This window comes from Cryptomeria japonica, chromosome 2 (genome assembly GCF_030272615.1).
Source record: "Cryptomeria japonica chromosome 2, Sugi_1.0, whole genome shotgun sequence".
Lineage (NCBI taxonomy): Eukaryota > Viridiplantae > Streptophyta > Pinopsida > Cupressales > Cupressaceae > Cryptomeria > Cryptomeria japonica.
Window position 1 is genome coordinate 267,941,050 of NC_081406.1, and position 23,382 is coordinate 267,964,431.

Below are 23,382 nucleotides of genomic sequence, written 5' to 3' on the forward strand. Positions count from 1 at the left end.
TGAAGCCATGTCTATTGTGTTTCCTCATTATTGGAGCCTCAACATTGCATCTAATTTTCGAAGTAAGCTACTGATTTTGATCAAACAATTTTGCATATCCAGAGAATTGCATGGAGTAATTATAAATGGACTATTAGATGAAACTCATCTTCGAGAGGAATCATCTCATTTTTAATACACTATGAGAGAACAATATGGCAAAATGGAGAACCCCCGCAAAGAGGGATCAGTAACAAGGCTTTGAAAAATTATAGTTGAGAACTCAGTGTTGCATGATTCAATGCCTGAATATTTGAAGCTTGTTGATTCATGTCTTACCATGATATTGGGTTCGGTGGAAGATAAGAGAGTTTTCAGTGCTTTGGGGTTCATAAAATCAAAGCTAAGAAACAAACTAGATAAAAAATTGGAAAATTGCTTGAGGCTCTATACATCTAGGTATGATGTCCACACTTTTCCTTATGATAGGGCACTGCAAATCTGGAGGTCCAAATATGAAAGAAGAGGTTTGGGCAACACTTCAAACCAAAGTGCTAGTGGGACTATTGACTCATGTACTAGACCTACTGGTAGCATTGAGATACAGTTCAATGAAGGTATGTAGACTCAAAGTGAAGAAACCACAGACAAGAATCAAGAAAGCTCTGAATTTGATGAGGATGAATGACAACTGTAAGAGATAGGTATTTATTAATCTTATTACTGTATCTCATCATTCATATTACAAAAGCATATTACTTTTGCAATTAGAATTTAATATTGATTTGTAATTGTATTTTTCAACTTTCTATTTCTAGATTTAAAATAGCATAATAAAAAAAGACCATAATGTGTTTATTGATACAAAGATGTTTATTGTTTATTTAGACATGTTTGAGTCTCAAATCTGTGTGATACATTTCAGAACCATATGATACAATTCATTCAATAGTAATACACATGTCAAGAACTTAGATTTTCATTAATTCTTTCAAAATATATCCATATGATACAATTCATTTAATAGTAATACACCAATCTATGTGATTCTCCATGCAAATTGAAAAAGTGAATACAAAGTTTCAGAACCCTTTACAAATGACCCTGAATTCCCTTTTATAGAAACAAGAGAGAAATAACAACTCATGTGTGATTCTCCAATGTCCATGCAAAAGTGAATACAAAGTTTCAGAACCCTTTGCAAATGACCCTGGATTCCCTTCTATAGAAACAAGGGAGCAATAACAGCTTCAGGTCGAATTGCAAGTTTGCAACATGTGAAGACTCAACATCAAAATCACAAACTCAGTACATATTTATATGGCCATCACAGACCGTATTAGTAATTTAACATTTGCTACATGTCTGATGTCTCCTGTTCAAAAAATAGAGTTTAAAATTAAATATTAATTCACGCCATGACTAATTAAATATAGATAATAGCAGTGCCTAAAACCCAGTAATCAGAAATAGAGAAATGCATAAATGTTAAAGCAAGGGAGAATTTGAGAATACAAATTTACTGGTTGAAGTTTTGCACTATGCATCATAGATTCATAGGTTGGATTAGCAAAATAGCAATAGCGAGTGTTGGTTTTTTCCTATTCACAAAACAGAGTTATTTCAAGCGATGCCAAATTCCAAACAGAAAAAACATAAAACCTTGAAATTAAGAGTAAAAGAAGAAAATTGTGCAGTACATACTATGATTCTTAAGATTTTTGTGTCAGTTTTTGTAGGGTGTTGCACTCTTCATCTGATGGAAGGTCAATATTCTGTAAACTATGGAAAATCAACTGCAACTTCGTCAACATTCCATATTTAGAAGATTGACTTGACATCATTGTTTCATCCAATACTGAATTTAGAGTTGTAAATGGTTGGATGAATTCCAAAAAGCTTTGGGGAGTTGTGTCCTTAGGAAGCAAGTCTAAATGAGACTTCATTTTTATCTCCATGTTTTTTTTGTAAGCTTCTTTTCCAATGAATTTATTTGATGGGTCAACGGTCTTAGGCAAACCAAGTCTAATCAAATTATTTTTCTTTTCTTACAACTTCAATATCTTTTTTCCATAATTTTCCATAACTTCTGATGTTTCCCTTAGTTTTTGGCATTTTTGTATATACTTCATTGTATTTTTCATATTATCTTTCAATCTATCCTCCAAAGTTTTTATTTTATCATTTGCATTGTGCAAGTTTTCTTTCATTTGTGCATTTTTTTTCTTTCTTCCTCTACTTCCTCTTGCAAATGTTTCTCTTTTTCCTTCCCACAATCCAATAGGTCCTGTATTTTTCTCATTTCGGCAACGACAGACTCATAACTTTTGTATAATTTTTGAAAAATGGCTTTTTCCTCATCAATTGTTTTACTGCTTTTAGCCAGTTTTTCTTTTAGGTCCTTCATTCTACATCCATCTTCTTCTGCTCTACAATTTCTACTACAGAGCTCGAATTTTTTATCCCTTTTTGTAAATCATTGCACTTGTTATCTGTTGCTTTCCTCCTTGATTTTTCGTTTGCTAGGTCTGCCTGTAACTTTTCTATTTGTTTCTCTAGTTTATTTTTTCTCTCTCCACCTTTAGCAATGAAGTGTAGACCACTTCATTAGTCCTTTTTGACACACTAATTTTGTCCACATTATGTACTTTGGAAAAATACATTTGGAGGGTGCTAACTTGAAATTCAGAGGAATCTATCTGACTGTGTGGTGGATTTTTATATTATGTTGGGTCTGAGGGCATAACAACCATGAAATCCATCATATCTTTTTGTGGGTCATATGTTGGAAATACCCTATTCCTTGTAGACTGTTCGTTTAAAACTTCAGTCGGGGAAACCCTATGAAATGCTTTCTTTTTTTCTTTATTTGCTTTTGTTGTGTGTTCATATTTTTCATAGTAGTCAGGAAATTGAAAATCTGGGCTTGCTGAAGCAATTGAATGTTTGAAAGGTGACATAGGAATACTAGAGGCTCCAGTTCCACTTATTCCTGTGGTTTTAACTAATGCTTGACTAGGATTACCAACAACAATTCCTGATCTTTTCCCACTCCCACTGACACTTTCATGTGTAGTTTTCATAATCTTTTTAGGTGTGTGATTTGAAACTACAAATGATTGTTTTGTAGTGTCAATGGCACTTGATATAGGATTCTAAATAGTATGAGTATCTACCACTAGTGGCCTCTTGCGAGACATATTTTGTTGTAGCCCTTGTCCAACAACAAGACAACTAGTATCAGTAGTAGTACCCATGCCAACCCCACCAATCACAGCATCACTTGACTAAACAATAATGGGAATACTATCCCTAGATTCCCCACCTGTGGTAGTGGCATTTGATTCACCACCAATGGGAATACCATGATGTGGTAGTGGTTGTGGATTTGAACTTGAAACAAATGTAGGTGGACCCTGAGGGTAATGAGTAGTACCTATCCGTGATGAATCTAAAGAATCAAGTCCAATGACTAGCAACAAGAGCTTTTGATTTTGACTCTGATGGAAGTTGTACCTAAAGTGGGTACCAAATGCCCTCTCCTCTGGCACCTAGACCACCACCTTCAAAACCCATTTTTTCCACAATGCTTGCCCCTTTGCTATATTTTTCTTTCATGGACTCATTGACTACACCTAATATTTTAGGGACTATAGTAGTTTTTGGAGTGGGCTCAACCTCATACTCATCATCATCTTCACTCTTGTCATATGTTGTTGTGGGATGCTCCATATTCCACAATTTGCTAAACTCTCCATCCTCGTCGATGGTCTCGAATTCTGCACTAGTCTTTGGTTTACTGAGATTCTTCCTCATAGTCCAAAAATTATTTATTTTGGTTTGAGTACATACTCCAATGCAAATACCCTCTCTATCACATGTATTGGAAGTCTGTATGGTTTTACTGCCAATCCGTAAAACCTTAACACAGTGAATTCTTCCATGAAGAACCAGTCAGCTAGTTCTATTTGACTTCCAAGTTGAATGCAATCTCTACAAGACACCAACAACCTAGGCATTGGAGTGCTTGTAATTTCATTATACATTGGTGTCAAAAAGAAGTCTACAAAATGGTTGTAGTTCTTTCTGTTGTCATGCATCCTTATCTTTGGTGTCCATTCATATATTGGACATTTTGTTCTCTTCCTAGTCTTCTCATCAATCTTATAGTTCACAATTTGAAGCTTGTTGGTCTCGAATATTGCATGATACTTGGATAGAAGGAGATAGCACAAGTAGGATGATAACCTAAATGTCTTACAGGAACCTTTTTTTATCATTCATAATTGTTTTTGTATGGATTGAACAATGTGCTCAATAAAATTATATCTTACTGGCTGACCTACACAATAGATATTATAAATCATTTCAAGAAGGTTTGCACCCACTTCCCTATAATTTTCCAATCCCAAGCAAAATGATAGCAAGGAAATAGTATCCCCAACCCATGGAACAAAAATGTTAGAATCATAAGGAGGCTTATGATTCTAATCCAACACAATACCAGTACCACTCTTTATTAGAGATTTGATAAATGAATCTCTACAACTTGGATCAAGTCTCTCATAATTCCTTGCCAACTTTCCAAGGTCAATTTGGATGTTTGAGTTTTTGGCTTCAAATCCTAGGTTCAACAAACGAGCAAATTCTCTCTTGTTTATGGATAGAATTTCCTCTTTTGTATTTTTATTGACAATTGCTTTTTTATCTTCATTATAATTTTCGGCGCAAACCATGATAAAATCAGGGCAAGGAAATACTTCAGGTAACACCATGCTTCCCAATCTAGTATCCCACGATGTGATTTTATATGTTCTTTGTTTTAACATTGGGTTGAAAACAATAAATTTTGCCTTGCATGCATCTGCCACCTTACTAGACAATGCATATCTAATATCTATGATACACTTTTCACCATGGATAGTAGGGTCATAAATATCATGGTATTCATCAGTGAAACCTGGTGTTTTAACCAGTTTGGTTAGGTACATTTTGTTTTTCACTTGGCTTCTTGTTGAACTATTGCCTCCCATTTTCCCCATCATTGTTATTGTTAATAATTCAAAATAATGCTAGATAAAAACTTGAAAATGCTAACCCTCAAATTGGACCACGAGATTAAAAAAAGCAAAAAAGGCGGGATGTAGGTGTTCTAGATTTTACCCGGAATTTCTATTTCACTAGATTGGCGCAGGCAGTCTCTGTTGCAACTTGCATTCCTCAATCTAGTAGATGTTTTTGAATCTCCCTCGATTTACAGGTTTGTCCATGAAATGAAATACGATTATGATTTACGAGTCTCTTATTTTGAAAACTTTGAAAAGTACAAAAGTAATACCTAAAGAGCAAAATATCTAGAATCATGTTGTAATTGTATTAATTACTATTAATAACTATTCAATGCCGAAGGACAAAACATTCATTACTTCAGTATAAGTTTTGAGGACATTAAGAATCATGTTGTAATTTAATTAATTATTATTAATAACTATTCGATGCCCAAGGACAAAACATTCTTTACTTCAATATAAATTCTAAGGACATTAAATATAAAATGTTCAACTCCGGGCGAAGTTCTCACAAATGTGTTCACTTCCCACATTCGGGCCGAAATCCACCCTAAGTCGTTAATCTTTGCTCATCCAACAAACGAGGGTACCTGTTGTTAGATGTCGTGGGTCCCATGACTTCTGCCATTTTTGGGGCACATCACCATACTCATGTGACTTTACGAGTTTGTTTTTTAATTTTGTTTAATCTTTTTAAACTTCCACCCGAAAAAGAGCTTTATAGACTTAATTATATTTAATTAAATTTAAAATGTTTCAATTCTGAGCAAAGTTCTCACAAATGTGTTCACTTCCCACATTCAGGCTGAAATCCACCATAAGTCGTTGATCTTTGCTCATCCAATGGACGATGGTACCTGTTATCAGTTGTCGTGGGTCTCATGACTTCTACCAGTTTTTGGGCACATAACCATACTTGTGTCACTTTTCGGGTCTGTTTTTTAATTTTGTTTAATCATTTTAAACTTCCACCCGAAAAAGAGCTTTATAGACTTAATTATATTTAATTAAATTTAACATGTTCGATTCCGGGCAAAGTTCTCACAAATGTGTTCACTTCCCACATTCGGGCCGAAATCCACCCTAAGTCGTTGATCTTTGTTCATCCAACGGACAATGGTACCTATTTTCATATGTCGTGGATCCCATGACTTCTACCATTTTTCTAGCACGTCACCATACTCGTGTCACTTTTCGGGTCTTTTTTTTAAGTCTATTTAATCATTTTAAACTTCCGCCCGAAAAAGAGATTTATAGACTTAATTATATTTAATTAAATTTAAAATGTTCAATTCCGGGCGAAGTTCTCACAAATGTGTTCACTTCCTACAGTCGTTGATCTTTGCTCATCCAACGGACGATGATACCTGTTGAGTGTTGTCAAATGTCGTCGGTCCGATAATAAGAGACATTTAAATTTTAAAGATGTGCAATAGTTTGGGATAACTATTAAATATAATGTTAATATTATTTGTAAAAATTTGAAATTCAAAAATAGTATAAAACATGAAACTTAGTTTCTAGAATAAAACAAATAACTAAATAAAAATATAAATTTTGATATACAATTTGAAAGGTAAAAGTTTAATATAAAAAAAAAACATTCAATATTAAATCTATAATATTAATTTAAAGTTTAACAAAATTCTTTAAAAATATGTTTGCGATATATAATTTTAAAAAATAGTTTAAAAATATATATAAAAGTTCAACTTAAATTTAGTGTATTAATTTAAAGTTTAACAAAATTCTTTAAAAATATGTTTACAATATATAATTTTAAAAAATAGTTTTAAAATATATATAAAAGTTCAACATAAATTTAGTGTAATATAGATTTTTAATTTTATAAATAAAGACTAAAAATATATATAAAAGTTCAACATATATTTAATTTAATATAATTAAAATAAGTAATTTTGATATAATTAAAATAAGTAGATTTAATATAATTAAATTTAGTTTAATATAAGTAAGTTGGAGTTTTAGTTCAAACCTTAACTATATATTTATAAAATTATAATCGACCATAATCAATGTACAAATAATTAATGGAATGAACTCAATTTATATATATATATATATATATATATATATATATATATATATATATATATATATATATATATATATATATATATATATATATATATATATATATATATATATTAAATATAGAGGAAGAAACATTACATAAAAAAGATCACAGTATTAAATTTATTTCCATTGTTTAACAAATAATTGAAATAACGTAGCTCATATACAAAAAGCATTTGAAAAAAATTAATTAATAAAAATGAAATAGAATTATAGAAAGCATTTTTATATCCATAAGACTCTAAGAGGCAAATTGAAACAAACTGGAATTTAAAAAATTATCATTAATATTTATGCTTTGGAAATTTACAATTTTTACATCTAAGACTTGAGTCCCTCAAAAACTTAAAAGCCAAAATGAGTGAACCACTGAGCCTGTTAGGTTTCGAGGACATAGGAAAAAATAACTACTAGGGGCCCAAGGGGGTGGGGCTAGGGCACAGGTAGTGGATGGTTTACAACTTTGCCCTAAGAATCTGGCCTTCCTTCCATGTAGAATTCTTTAGACAACATAAGCTAAGAGAATTCTTCAAGCCACATGTAGTTTGGAAAGTCGTCCAGGAGCAACCATTTTTGGAGGAATTCCCTGCCAATCCACACCCATTTCCTGTGACGCATCAAGTGCTCCACATTCAGGTTCAGGAGAAACGGTTGCCTATCCACTGGCATTGTTTGGTCAAGGAGGAGAAGCTTGGATAATTCACTCGCCCAAGGGATCCCCACCCCTACTTCTGCAAGGATGACAATAGTAGTGTCATCTCCAGGGAAGTCTTCCTTAAAATCCTTCCTCAACAGCATCAGCATATCCACCTTGTCTCCTTCGAGGTCCAGAAGAGATGCTAAGAATCAGGATGTAATGTCCGTGTTAACACGATATCTATTTTCGTTTCATAGAAACTCTCTGCCCAACACCATCTGCATAGCCTCATTGGTGAACGACCCAACCTCTTTGCAGACTGATTGGAGGGTCGGGTCTCTAACGGAGCCTAGAAAGGCCCTCTGGTCCTCTGTAGAAATGCTTCTCAAGTGGATGGGAGTGTCCATCTTGAGAAAATAGATTAACAAATTAAACAACTTGAGCCTATAAACCTAAACTAGAGGAAGAATTTAAATACCGTGAGCTCCGACGATTTATCTACCAAATGGCAAAGGCTAATTGAAGATGAAAGAAGCAGAGATCATATATAAATAGTTGAAGCTCTTGATTGTAATAATTACTTCTCTAACCATATTAATTGCTTTAAATTTTTTTAAATCTTTCGTATCTCTACAAATCTTTCCCATAAATGCACTATTGTGTGAAAATGGAAACAGTTATAAACCAGTACCAAGTTGGCAAGTATCACATTGGAAGTCGTGGAGATGGAGTGGATTGCAATTAGTGAATAGATATACATTAAATGAACGAAATTATCGATTGTGATTCATGACATTTGATACGTGTCTATTGAGTCCAATTCCATTCTAGGTACTTTCTGGTGAGTAATGTTCTCTTCAGAAAATTGGGCCGAAATAAAACTTCAGCCATTGATCTACGATCATCGAACGGTTTAAAATCATTGATAGATTTTAGGTATGTGTCACCCTTCACGTGTCAAAGAGGCCACACTTATTGATACATCATGCAGAGTCCAGACTCAATGTGATGTACTGATGTGATGTGATGTGCCTTGTCTATTAATGGCAATGAATTCATGCAATCGCCAAAAAATTATATATTTTTCCATAAATAACAAAATATTTGCCAAAACAAATTAAATAATTTTCAAGTGATGGATAAAAATCGCCAATACATTTAAATAATTTTTCCTTCGAAGTAAAATTTTTTGCCCATATAATTATATATTTGTTCTTTTTAACAAAAATTATTCGCCTCCCACAATATATATTTTCCCCATAGAACAAGGTATTATTCACCAGAAATTTATGGAATTTTCGTACCCTAGAAAAAAATCGGCAATACAAACTAATTTTTTTCCCTATTTTAAAATTTTTTTTGCCATCAATATGAAAATTTCCCCTCGAAAATAATGTCTGATTTGCCAGGATTTTACATAGTTTCCCGAGGGGTGGTTTCTTAAAGTTATCCCTGATGATAGACAATCTTACTTTCATAAACATCAACAACTAATTTTGCCATTTGAGAAAAATTGGACTTGCAAATCTGATACTGCAATATTCACAGATCATAGGCATTGTATTTAGAACAATAAGAAATAATCTTCACATACCAGAGGAATGAAAGGCATTATTCCACATAGACATTAAAAACCCTTTCCTGCATAAATATTGTTTCCCGCATATTGAAATTTCCATTACACCAGCCCTTCGAAAAAACATCAACTTCTCCACAAGACAATCAGAACACATAAATACTATTTCTTGCATATTGAAACTTCCACTATATCATCCTTACTTCACACTTCAAGAAACAATACCTAAACATGTAAGTACTCTTTCCTACATATCGAAACTTCCACTACACCATCCTTACTTCAACATCAATGACAACACAAGATAGGTTACCATCAATGACAACATAGGACAATTTGACATCAATGACAACACATGATAGGTTGACATCAATGACAACAAAGCACAACAACTCAAGCTTCCAACACACTCTCATCTTTATCTCTTCCCCTCTAAGTCTCACACCTCTCTTGATAGGCTCTAGGTCTCTCACCTATATATATCTCCTCTCTCTACTTCATTCCCACCTCTCTCCCTACCTCCTTATCCCTAACTCTCTTTGTGAACTTCTCTCTCTCATTTTATTATATCTCCTTCATCTCTCTACCTCTTCCCTCTCTAGGTCTCTCACTGGCTCCATTTCTACCTCTCCATCACTCCTTAGCCCTCTCTTTCTCTTTTCTCTTCTCTTTCTCCTTTTTTCTCTCTCCCTCCTCTCTCTAGGTCATCACCTCTCCCTCCCATATATAGGGTTTAGGTAATAGGATGTAGAATATATGGTTTAGGATTGATGGTATTGGTATAGGGTTTAGGGTACAAGATTAATGGTATAGGGTTTCTAAGGGTATATAGGGTTGAGGGTATTGCTCGTGTTTATACTTACCTCTATCTCTCTATCTCTTGTCTCTCTTCCCTCTCCAAGTCTCTCCCTCCCTTTCATCCTCTCCCCCTCTCTATCTTCCCCTTCCTTCTTACCACCATATCTTTCTTCCTCTCCCACTCTCTCTTATTCTCTCTCCCTCTCTTATTCTCTATGTCCATTGTCTAGGTTGTCACCTCTCCCTCTTGCCCTCTCTCTTTCATTCCTCTCTCTAGGTTTCTCCCTCCCTCCCTCTCCACTTTTATACCTCTCCATATAAGTCTCATTACCTACCTCTCTCTATCCCCCTCTATCTATCCCACCCCTCTCTCCCTATCTAGGTCTCTTGCCTCTTTATCTATTTGTCTCCCCATAATGGTATAATAACAAAAAATAATAGGCCACTTTGAGGGGGTAGACCTCCAAATATCTCTAATGAGAACACACTTCATAATAATATGATAAAACAAGACATGCAATCTCCTATATATACCTTATTTATGCGAATTATATCACACAATCCAACCTCAATATGACTATATAGGCCTAAGTCCAACCTAACTAACAAAATAGTAATGTAATTGTAGTATCCTAAATTGTACTCCCTTATAACTGTGTCCACATTTGGACCCTAACTTTGGCATTCATGCTCCGAGGCCAGAAAGGGACCTATTTTTGCTCATGCGATGCAAATTTATCACCATTTTCAATGCACACCCCATTTTGCCCTTAAATTGTGGTCTTTGATTGGGTGGGACCAGGGCGTGGCACCTTGGTCCCCTCTGGACAAGAGTTCCTAGCGCTATGGTCCTCCCAACTAGGACCCAAATTCAGGGCCCTTAACGGTCATGAAATGTGAGTGGGAATTCTAGCTTTGTGTCGACTCATGTCAAAAAAATTTTTAAAAAATCGACGGGAAAGTATAAAAGGAGGTCTATCCCTCTCATTTTAGCATCCATACATGAAATTCAATTCGATATCAAACAATCAAGCATTCAATTTCAAGAAAGCAAGCAATCCGTCTTCTTTCAAGTATTGGAGCAAAGATAAAGTCAAGATTCAAGCATTGGAGTTGACATTCATGTTTTATGTTATTGAAGACTTCACGAAACCCTAATTCCATATGGAGACAAATAAAACTTCACAAGTAGGTATAGCATTTGTGTCTCAATCATTATTCAACATCTCCCTCAAAAGGAGAACATTTCCTTTATTACAATTCAATCAGATTTCATTTATATTTCATGGTTAATTCCAAAACCGAGGTTTGATGTGAGGAAAACCCTTATTCCCAACCTATTTCCCTTCTCTAGTGTGTGTAGGAATAGGTATGGAGTTGTGATCTTCAAGATAAGTGTTATTTACATAGACGAATCACTCCCCCATTAGAGCATGAAAAGTGCAGAGGACCAGAGTGACCACCACACTGGTCTCAACAAATCAGGAGCTCCTTCTAGGAACAAATCTAAATCCTCTTATAATCCTTAGGTCCAGGTTCATAGCTTGATTCGATGACTATAGCTTACTGGTCAAGCATTTTTACATCAATTCCAACACATTTACCCTAATTTCAACATTTTTCACAATACAACTTAAAAGAGGGCAGTTCAATCAAATCCGTGATAAATCTAATAGAACTCTCAGCCCTTATCCTTGGTAGTTTGTGGCTAGATCTGTTAGAATTACCTCCCTCTTTAATGTAATGGTTCCTAAGTCATAAATTAGTAGTTTCTTCTTTCTATGGTGGAAACCCTAATTTTTCACCATTATAATAATAATGACTAAATTATGAGTTAACATAGTCAAAACCTGACTACTTATAACCTTATGTATACTCTAGGATCAGGGGCATAGAAATTCTTGTCAAAAAAAAAATTACATATCATCTTAGAGACAACAAAAAAATAGTATGTTATTCATATAATTTCAATATAAAATACAAAATCACTATAAACTAAAGACCTACAACTACAAACCTTCACCTAACAATAGATATCAATCTTTTCCCTTTTCCCATTTCTAGGTCTTAAAACTAACCAACCCTTTGAGAAGACTTAAAATTCCATTTTATAGAAACAAGGGAGAAAATAGGCTTAGATCCTTACACACATGTTAGATATTCATTTGACAATCGACAAGCACAAAAATGTAAAAAAAGGCCAAACTACCTCACCACCTAAGAACCTGTTAGATATTAACCGGTGACTGAGAGGGGGGGGGGTGAATCAGTCAAAACAATTTATATATAATTAAACTTTCAAGCTAACTGGTCTGCAACTACCATTTTCAAATTAACTTTAAACATTGCATCAATCATGAAGACACAAACATTGAAAGAGAGAAATTTACATCCATCAAGTAAACATCACATAACACCAATAATTATACGTGGAAACCCTCAGTTAGAGGGAGAAAACCATGGTGGGGATAACCCACAATCTCTTTTATTGCAGTGAAAAAGAGTACCCGATTAAGAGCTTACAATCTTGTTCCTTCTAAGAACATCACCCTGTTAAAGATGACTGGTATCCTGTTAAGAATACCTTGGAATCTGTTAGGATTCACATTACAGAAGGATTTTACACTTCCTCTATGGACTGACCCTGTTAGGGGATTTTACAAATAGAACCAGTTAAGGTTCACCCTATTAAAGGATTTAATCTGTTGCAATCATTAGAGAGAAACAAATCATTGATCTGATGATGGCACCCTTTTGTCGAATAGATCCATTCTGTATCTGCTTCAATCTCTACTCGGTGATGACTTCACCAATTCATGAGGAACCCTTCTATACTTCGCTTGTTCTTCACCTTACTCCGATTTTCAACCTTAATCCACTTACCACTTCATCAACACACAAAATCAAGATGAAAAACATGTATATAGTTGTCTTCAATCTTGGCGCTTACTTTCCCTCCAAAATTTGAACTCAAACAATCATTCTATGTGCCAATTTGTTCATTCCTCAAATCGTGTTGATCATATTGATGGAACTAACCATTCAGGCCACAAATCTCATTGGTTCACTATCAAACACTCTGACTTCAACTGGCTCTTTTAAAAATCGGTCAGATCTATGTGTTAGCAAGTCAAACATGCTCATGATTTCGTGCACTTGACCTTTTCATTTCACCATTGTGATCTGCTATCAGTTGTTTTCTTTATATCGGTGAACCTTCTTTACTCAACTCAACTACCATTTGCTTCTTGTAGATCAGTCTCTGCTCACCGGTGGAAGTCTTTAGTCCCCCATTTCTTAACACTTCAATATAACCCTTTTCCAATCGGTTAGAATGACATTAGAACTGGTATTGCCATCAATGACAACTTCTTAAGTACTTCAAACTTCATCATGCCCACCATGATGCCAACAAAACCATCAAAGATCTTATTTAATTTTAAAATAAAATACTATTGCCTATACTAGCATTTGGATTAGATATCGGCATTCAAAATCTTTCATTTAAGTGCAAGGTAGAGAAATATCACCCATAAATTCTACAATCTAGGATAGGCTTTAGACAAAAAAGGTCACTTGCATACATTAAATGAGCATGCACCACATTTATTTCTATTAAAATCACATTAGAGTGTATTTAAGGTATTTTGCAACTGTCATGGCTTGAGAAACAGTGGTTGGAGGAGATATTGGGCCTTAATGGTGATCTTTCTATCCTAAAAATCTGTTATTGAGCTTGTTTTGTGAACAAAAATATTGTATACTAGTTGTTATTTAAATTTAAATATTGTTTGTTGATTTGGATTTGGCATGAAAGATCAATGGTGATTGGGCCACTTGACCAAATTTGAAACAAATAGCCTAGAGGGAACACTACATCAATAGTCATTGACTAATAAAATTATCATGCTAAAGTAAACCTTTATACATCATCATTTATGGGCTCATAAAGTGGGAAAATAACTTTAAGTAGGGATGGATACATGTTGCATTATCATTGCATCATGGTCTTGATTAGGCCCTCTTTTGTACCTATGTACTCTTGTAAAACCAATTAGAAAAAAGGAACACTTCGATCTAAGTTGTAAGAAACATTTTCTTGGGATCCACAAAGACGGGCCTATTCTAATAGATAAACATGTTGCATGATTTCACAACTTCACATATCTATAGTTTGTCTATATTTTATGCCCCCGCTAAACCAATAATATAAGATACATCACATGTCCAAATGTCACATTGTTGCAAATTGAGGTGGACCAACCTTTCAAAGACTTGCAACTATGTGATATGTCATCACATGGGCAAGCAAGAACACCCCCTCTAGCCAAATAATGAGATAATACTGGAACCCACCTCTTGAGAAGAAGACACATGGAACAAGAGTGCATCAACAAAACATGCAGGTAGATTAAGCTTTGTGATAAGCATCTTGAGTGCACTACAATAAAACCATGACAATTTGCATTGAATCAACATAAGTAGGGACCATTATCTAAACCATGGTGCAAAGGACTTAGGAAAATAAATAAAAATTTGATGGTACAAGGATGAAAGGAACCTTAGGACAACAAGGTTGGTAACATAATGCCAATAAAGCACACAAGTTGTGACTTAAGCTATTAGTCATGGACAATAGTAGGTCAATTGTGAATTATAAGAAAAAATAACTAATTCTCAAGAGACTTAGGATTTTTGGATAGGGGAATGAGGACAACCCTAAAAATAAAGCACAAACCCTGAAATTTCCAACAGCGTTGCCATGTTTTTTGCCTAATAATTCAATCCATTCCTTTTCACCACTTTTCAATGGGTTTGTCTAACATTTCCAAGCCAATATTGGACCTCAAGTCACATTTACTAACTTGGTTCACTGTAAGAAGGGAGTGAATGAGAAAGTGAATTACTTTATAGGCCACTATCAAGCCATCTTCTCTCAAATCCCATATTCTCTTTTAGATGATGATGTGCAATAGATTTCCATTGGAAACTTATAGTTACACAATTAGAATAATATGTTGTTGATCTAGTATGCCTCATTCACACATATATACACAATTATTTATGATTACCAACTATTGATTAGCTAGTATGAGGGCTCTTTCTCATCGACTCCTATCAATCAACTCGAGGTTGTTGCTCCAAAGTATGAATAATTTAAAAATAGAAAAAAGTAAAAAACTTCATTAAAATTAATTTTTCCTCTTCCAACAATATTTAATCACAAGTTGTGGCCACAACACCCTCTATTATTGCCCCCTATTAATATAGGCAAAATAATTGACACTTCTCCAAGGTTTTTGAAACTCTCCATTACATTATGTTGTAGTTTCTTAAAAATGACTTGAGATAGCTTCCTCTCATTCGCACTCTAGATACTATCAAACCTTTGCTTCTTCCATTTTATTTGAAGGCCTTTTATCAATATCATCAAACACTTGGGCATGATATCAAGTGATACCTTCATCTTAAGCACCAAATGAAGGACCTCATTGACTCTAATATTATCTAGGGGGTTGATGTAAATAATGGAAATAAATCTATAATTCCTCTAAACCAACACTTCCAAATATTTACTAATTAGTACAATGCCTACATTCATAACTCTCAATCACCAAAGAAAACATCTAGATAACCTGGTTGCCATGGTAGATTCCCACCCTCATTAAGATCAACCTAACCCTAATCCAAACATTAGCTCTACCCAATTGATGCCTCTATTCATATAACTAATAGACCTCTTTACATTACCACAAGAATTAATGATAAACCCACATGGGGAGTACTGATTAATTCTATATGGTAGGTGAATGTAGTTTCGAAAGAGTTCCTCTACATGCATGAATTATACTAAGACAAGTAAAAGAAAAAAAAATTAGTTAGAGTGCACAATGGTTCCACTAAGCCTACCATTGGTTCCTTAACCCTTCATGTCTAGGTTAGACCTAAAAGCCTAGATGTATCTTTTGCCATAATTTTGACCTTAAACCAATAAAGTTTACTTTTGAGAGAGAGGTGCACATTGTACACCACAATAAGTTTTGACCCTTGTCCCTCCATGGGAACTTTTCACTTGATTACTTTTGGCCTCAACCCCCTAAATCTATTTAGCTTAATGGTGATGTTCAACTTATCTCTTATAAAAAATTCAAAGTTAAAAGAATTTCTTAGCTATCTACCTACAATATCTTGTCTACCATTCTAACTACTACCCTTGAGGATCCTTGATCTTCAACGTATACAGTAGTAGCTCCTCTTGTTTATAGATAGTGAATAAATCACAACTCGAATTGGGTATCCTCACCCAACCCCAAGTGTTTGGTTTCTATGTTGTAGTTCTAGCTCCACCATCCTATGTAGGTCCATGAGGTAAATGCTTCACCCATCCTAGACCTCCATGCACTTGAGAGATTTATTTATTTTCCTCTTTTCTCTTTGGGGGTTAGAGGAAAGTAATTTGTTGTGCAAGGAGCCTACCCTCCTGCTATCTCCTAACCTTTGGTAGTTCTTTGTATCCCTACACCTATTCCTGTAACAAAGGAAGAAAAGGAAACATTATTTTCAAACACCTTGGTCCCCCCTACACATGTTTTGAGTCATGAAAGCCAAATTTAAATGAAAAAGAATATAGGAGATGATGCCTTGTTATGGCTCACCAACTTGCTACAAGGAGTGAACCTTTGCCTAGTAATCCATATGCTATGTAGCTAAATTTTGAATTGGCACCAGTCCCACTGCCATTGTTTCCTTCCTCAATCCCTTATCTCACTTCACCCTTTCCACCTAAGAACAAGTCCTACCTTTCCCAACCTATCCAAAATCTTAAACACTTGTCACCTTCGCCATTGTCAAGTCCAAAAGATTATTCTATTCCTCCCTCTCAATCTTCTTCTTCTTTAGTGATTAATGGTTCTCGTGATCATGCTAATAGGAATATCATATCACCCATCCTAAAATATTTAAATGGTTATTTAGATGACATGTTTGAAATGCTGAAAAAATAATTTAGAGTTGCATTTGATTTTCACACAATCAATGAATTTAGCTTCTATAGGCATGTGTGATTATCCTTATCTAGGGAAAAATCCCTCACGCATGGACCTAGGTATCTCTCCTTCTATTTTTCTTGCTATAGTCCCTTTAGAATCTTTCCCACCATCCCTTTATGATGAGAAAGATAGGGATGCAAAAGAATTTCTATAGACCGACTCACTTGTATGACACCCTATATCTTTTTGTGTTATGATTGCATGTGTTATTATCCTTGTAGAGTATTTCTTGGTGTTTATTTTATTTGTTATTTCTCTTTGGATGACCCTTGATGCTCTTGTAGCCGCAAGGATACAAAGAGAATGAATCTTTTGTGACATTATTCTTTATGTATTGTTATTCCTCCATTTTTCATAAATACATTTTTTATGCCTTTTGGGGATGATTCAAAATGTAAATACATTTAGGTATACTCCATGTTGACCCCAAAAAAATTCTATTTGATTTCATCCACAATCCTCCTCTTTTGTACTTGTAATTTCAATGTATCTAGGATATGAAGTCAATTCAAAAAGTATTATGTTGATATGCATTACTTATCACTCATTAATAGTAACCCTAATTCTTTGGATCCCTTGTGCACTATTGCATGATGTTGCCTATAGTATTGCCTTGGTTTTCCTATCCTTGGGGCCAACTCAATGTCATGATATGCTTATTTTGCATGTACTATTTGTTCCACCTTAAAGGCATTTGCTCCCAACTAGTGTTACAAACTACTTTAAGGTGGGGGAATACATTCCTCTATGTACTTCACTTTTTTCACATGCCACATAGTTGTTTGTGTTATAAATCTACCCTTTTTATCATCCTTGTAGCACTTTATCAGAGTTTCCTAGTAAATACTATATTTTTATTAGTATGTAATTTTTGATTTTGGTTTGTTGACATAAAACTCACTTAGTAAAAAATAAATTTTACTAGTCTATGTTTATTTCATTTGCTACTCATGAAACTTACCTAGTAAAGTGAAAATTTTATTAACGTGTGTTGTTTTCATTTGCTACTTGTGAAGCTCAGCTAGCAAATAGTAGAATTTTCTAGCCTGTGATGTCTACACTTGTTCATGAGCCATCTAAAAAACAATGGACTTTGATATCCTTTGACATGAATTTATTTTTATATGGCTCCTAGTATTAATCGATGGATCTTACTAGTTTGAGATGCCATAGCTTGCATGATTTTATTTATAGTGTATCAATGTATGCTCCATGCATGCTCTTTGTATGCTTTGTGTATGTTTAAATGTTGACCATATAAGAAATGATAACCTTGTGATTTGATAGCTTATAGATGTATGTACTTTATTTGTGTCTTGTGTGCGTGACCTTTTTATCTTAACATTGTATATTTGATAAGAAATTAATTCTAAGATCTAATGAATTTCTTAGCTTGGTGTCATCCTATCTCGTTAGTGTTTTGATGTAAATTCTTTGGTCTCTCCATAATTTATTGTTTGTATGAATGTAATTTCATACCCTTTCTAAAGTGAGGGCTAAATGTTGTATCATAAATTCTTGCCACTTACAATTTCATCCTAGGTTTACCATCCAATGTAATACATGTGCCTAATTATTCTTTTAATGTTCCTATTTGATTACATTTCTAGAAAATAATTGGTTAAATCTTTCATCATTAGGTCCTTTGAGAGGAAATTATGCCAAAGTGTGCTAGTGTCTTGATCATACATGCCAAAAGTTTGAAATTCAAAAGGATGTGAACTTTCTTGTTAGCCTCTCCCAAATGGTTATTTAAAAAATTATTTAGTTTCATATACATGCAACTTCTTCTTTCCTTCACTACTCTAGAAAGAAAAAAAGGGAAAAAAAGGTTAGAGGGAAAAAATTGGAAAGCAAGCAAGAAAATGATCATATAAGAGACAAGATATTATTCAAGCCATTTACACTCTACAATTTATGAGTTTTTAATTTCATGATCACAATGATCTTATGTTCAAGTAATATTTGATGTTTCTTATTTATTACTATTATTATGATATGCACTGATCCTCGTAGGATCTCAAGGAAGCCTCATCCTTCTCCTTTTGTGAGATTCATGTTCCATATTCATGTGGTATAATATTTTTTTATGTTATTCATTACTATAATTATTATTCAATTTTGCCTTTCCTCCCTTGAGAGAATAAATTCTTTATCATGATCATGATCATCATTGTTGTTGCAGAGGTGGGTACACTAACATAGGGTTTGACTTAGGCAAGCCCCTAACACAACACAACCCTTTTCCCCTTTTCATGTTGCAAGTGTCTTGGTTGCTACCTTGGAGAGAATATTTGACATCCCAAGCCTTTTTGGAGATTCCTAAGCCCTATCTCTTATCTTTCATACTTTATCACATGGAGATTAGGGTTTCTATTTATTTTGACCAATTCACATATTGACTTTTGAGTTTCTCTAGCATAGGTAATCATATCATGTGAGATCCATACAAGAAAACAAAAAATAATTTCTACACCTCTCAAACTATAGCGTCACACCCTAGAATTTTCACTATGCTCTGGAATCCTTGAAAGATTGTTCTGAATTTCAATGTTAGGTTATTCTTTGGGTCACATTTTTAGATCAATTCTTTGTTTTAACTTATTTTCCTCTATAACATTTCAAATTTGTTAGTTAAGTCAATTTGTTCATGGTTAGCCTCTTTTTTGCATTATCTAATAGATCTTTTTTATTAAAATGAAAGGAACCCTTATACCAACTAGAACCCTACTTGGCTCTTTCTTGGGGATAGCATTCAAGCATCAACCTTTGGTTGGATTTGTGCACTCCATTTTTTATGGGAGATTGATTTAGAGTAGCCCATTAGTCTAGATCCCATTTTCCCACATAACAACCTTAATGAATGTATCTTTCCTACAATAAGCACTATGCAAATTGAGCTTATCTTTTGGAAAAAGATATGATGATTGTTGAATTATCTTTTTAATTGGTATTTTCTTTATTGATTTATCTTTTTTCTCATATTTATGCTTACTTGAGACCACCTAGATCTTTTTCTATCTTGGTGTGTTTAAAGGATCATATAATGAGGCACAATCATTTATATTGTATGTCATGTTTGCTAGACATTCTTGTAATATTACCAAGTTAAATAGTTGCCTTTTGTGTATTAAAATGGTTTCTAGTATATATCTTTACATACTAGGTCATTCACCACCTTTTGTGCACTAGGACTGTCATTCTCTAAGCCTATCTTCCTCACATTTTTTGACAAGGTTTGGTATGTTTGATATGAATAAGGACAACTCTTTTTCTTACAAAGTAATAGTCCATGGAAGGGATACAAACTCATCTCGGTTCTTTATATCTTAGAGCATATTATTCACTTGATATATCAAAATAAGGATTCCTCTTTACATTATTTTAGCATAACCAAAGCACATGTATCTTCCATTTTCATATCCTTTCATATCCAACCATTTCACATATTGCCATCCATTACATTACCTATTTATAGGTTGCATTGCCTTATATTTGATTAACAAGTCTAATAGCATCTTGTTGCCTTCACACATTTAAATTACCATACATAAACATAGGTCATCACCATATCATAACACACACACACACACACACATATCACAAAATCATTATCATAAAATATTCATAGCACTACAGTATGATCATAGTCATAATAAATTCTTCAAATCACATCTATAATACATACATCATCATCATCATAGAATCATAAAATTAAATATAACATGTGCATATATCACATCATACAACACATATCACAAAACATCATTAATAAAATAAAAAAATATACATAAATATTTCCAAAATAGGATCTCATATAATATATAAATAAATAAATAATCATGATACATCATCATAGTTTGTACATGGGCTACATGAGCCATAAATATACATATACATTTTTGTAGGCACAAAAATGATATATAGTCTACATAAAATCAAACACATATCCACCCCATTAAGATGAACACCTACTCTTTGAAAAAATTGGTGATGACTAGTGTGGAGCCATGGGTAGTTATGTTTGTGGTATAATTTTGGTGGCTATGATGGTAGTGGCCCTATAAATCTTCTCTCATTGATCCCAATGACCAAGACCCCCCTAAGCAACTCCTAGAGATAAAACTAGGTGCCTAATGATCTGCAAGAACATCTCCCGGATGCAATGATCTATAGTATAAGGCCCCTATGTGCTAACCATGTGATCTCTACCATAGCTAGCCCCATATGACCTTGTGATATGTCTTTGATCCTCTATATGGTTATTTTTTTCTCTATCTCCTAACCACCTCAATCTCTATCTCCACCTATAGGGCATCACTCTTAATTGTCCTCTAGAAGAACTAAGCATATAGTCTGTCTTGCTCCAATCGTATACCATATCTCTCTACAACCCACTTGGTAAGTTGTACCTGTAGGCTATCACATTCATTAGAGGCCTAGTATCTGTCTCTTATCGCCTCATCTTTCTCTAATAAGGTTGTATCTAGTTGTACATGTATGTCCTCCTCATTGCCTCCACCCCACCACCTTTCCCATTGATATCCATGGTCACATCCTCTATGGCTATAATGTCCCCTTTTTGGGAAATTAGGAAAACCCATTAAATAATTAAGTTAAAGTTGTCTAAGCATAGTAATTTAAAAAATAACTTAATTTAATTATTTATTAAAGCAGATTTAAGTGACTTTAATGTCAACAATCAAATTATAAGATAACGTCACTTTATTCATTGTCATGCATGTGAAGTGTGTACCTATTATACCTGCAGCTGCAACACAAAACACTCAATAAATCATTACAAGCAATGGTTAGAAAATTAATCAATGAAAGATAAAACCATAGCTAATCAATCTATTGCCTCCTAGTAAATGCGAGTATAAATTTTGCTCTCAGATTTGGTTATGTAAATTCCAATGACTTGACCACACTTAAATGGAGGATTTAAATGATGAAGATGCATGATCTAGAAATGATAGCATGATTAAGCTACATGATTTCATGATTATTCTAGAAAATAAGCTAGAATGAAGATGCAAATAAGCTAAAATTGAACATGATGACAATGCTAAAATGATATTGCTAAGAGCTATATGACTATAGTAACAATGCTTGAATGCAAATGTGATGGGATTCGAGATCAGATCCTTTGAGCTCCAAAATGAGGTCTATTTATAGGATTTTCCAAGGCTAGGGGTGATGTGGCATGAATCAACGGTCGAGATTTGATTTGAAGATATCAATGGTTGAATTGGAGGAGGTTGGCAAAGAGGTTGGATTAAAGGGGACAATTGGAGGTTGGTAGGAAAAGGGGTTGGATGAAAGGGAACATTGTCATCTCCATGGTGACAAGTGTCAAGAAGCTTCTAGAAGAGGTTAGATGAAAGGGAACACTTAGTGACAAGTGTCACAAAGCTTTGCTTATGAGAGGGAAAAGTGTTCAAGGAAAGGGGACATGGTGGGTAAATGGAATGGGTTAGGTTTAGGAATGGTTAGGTTAGGTGGTTAGAAGTTAAGAGAATTTGAATTTAAAAATTCAAATAATATGAAAATGCTAATTAATCTCAACAACTCATAATTGATTTGTTTTAATTAATTAGGGGATTTAGAAGAAATGAATTTGATGGGGGGAATTAATTAATTAAAGGGGATTATGAAATGAACCTATTAAATAAATCCTTAGATTTATTAATAAGTAGAGGAAAAGGGGGGATTTAATCAAATTGTTGATGAATTCAATTAAATTGGGGAGGGAGATTAATTAAATAATTGCTTATTCAATTAATTACCTTTATACCATTTTTAGGTGTATACATTTTTCCCCTCTTTGAAGTGAGGTGTGATGAGGCATTGATTCAAAGAATAATCTCATTTTGATGTTGATATTGGTTTGATAGGATGCCCCAGCTCTTGATTGCTAAATTCCGGTATGATGATTCCCCTTCGGGAGATTAATTGAGATTTACGAGATTGATGTCTCGATTAGAATTGATTTGATTTCTGTAATGTGTATGATGAAAATGTGAGTTCTTCGATTAGCTTGATCGATTAGATTGATAAGATTGATAAATCTTGATTGATTAGATTGATAAGATCAAGATTTAGTCTGGTTTCAGGAATGACACCTCCTATATATGACAAAGATGATCAAAGCATCTGGTTTCAGGAAGGATTCAT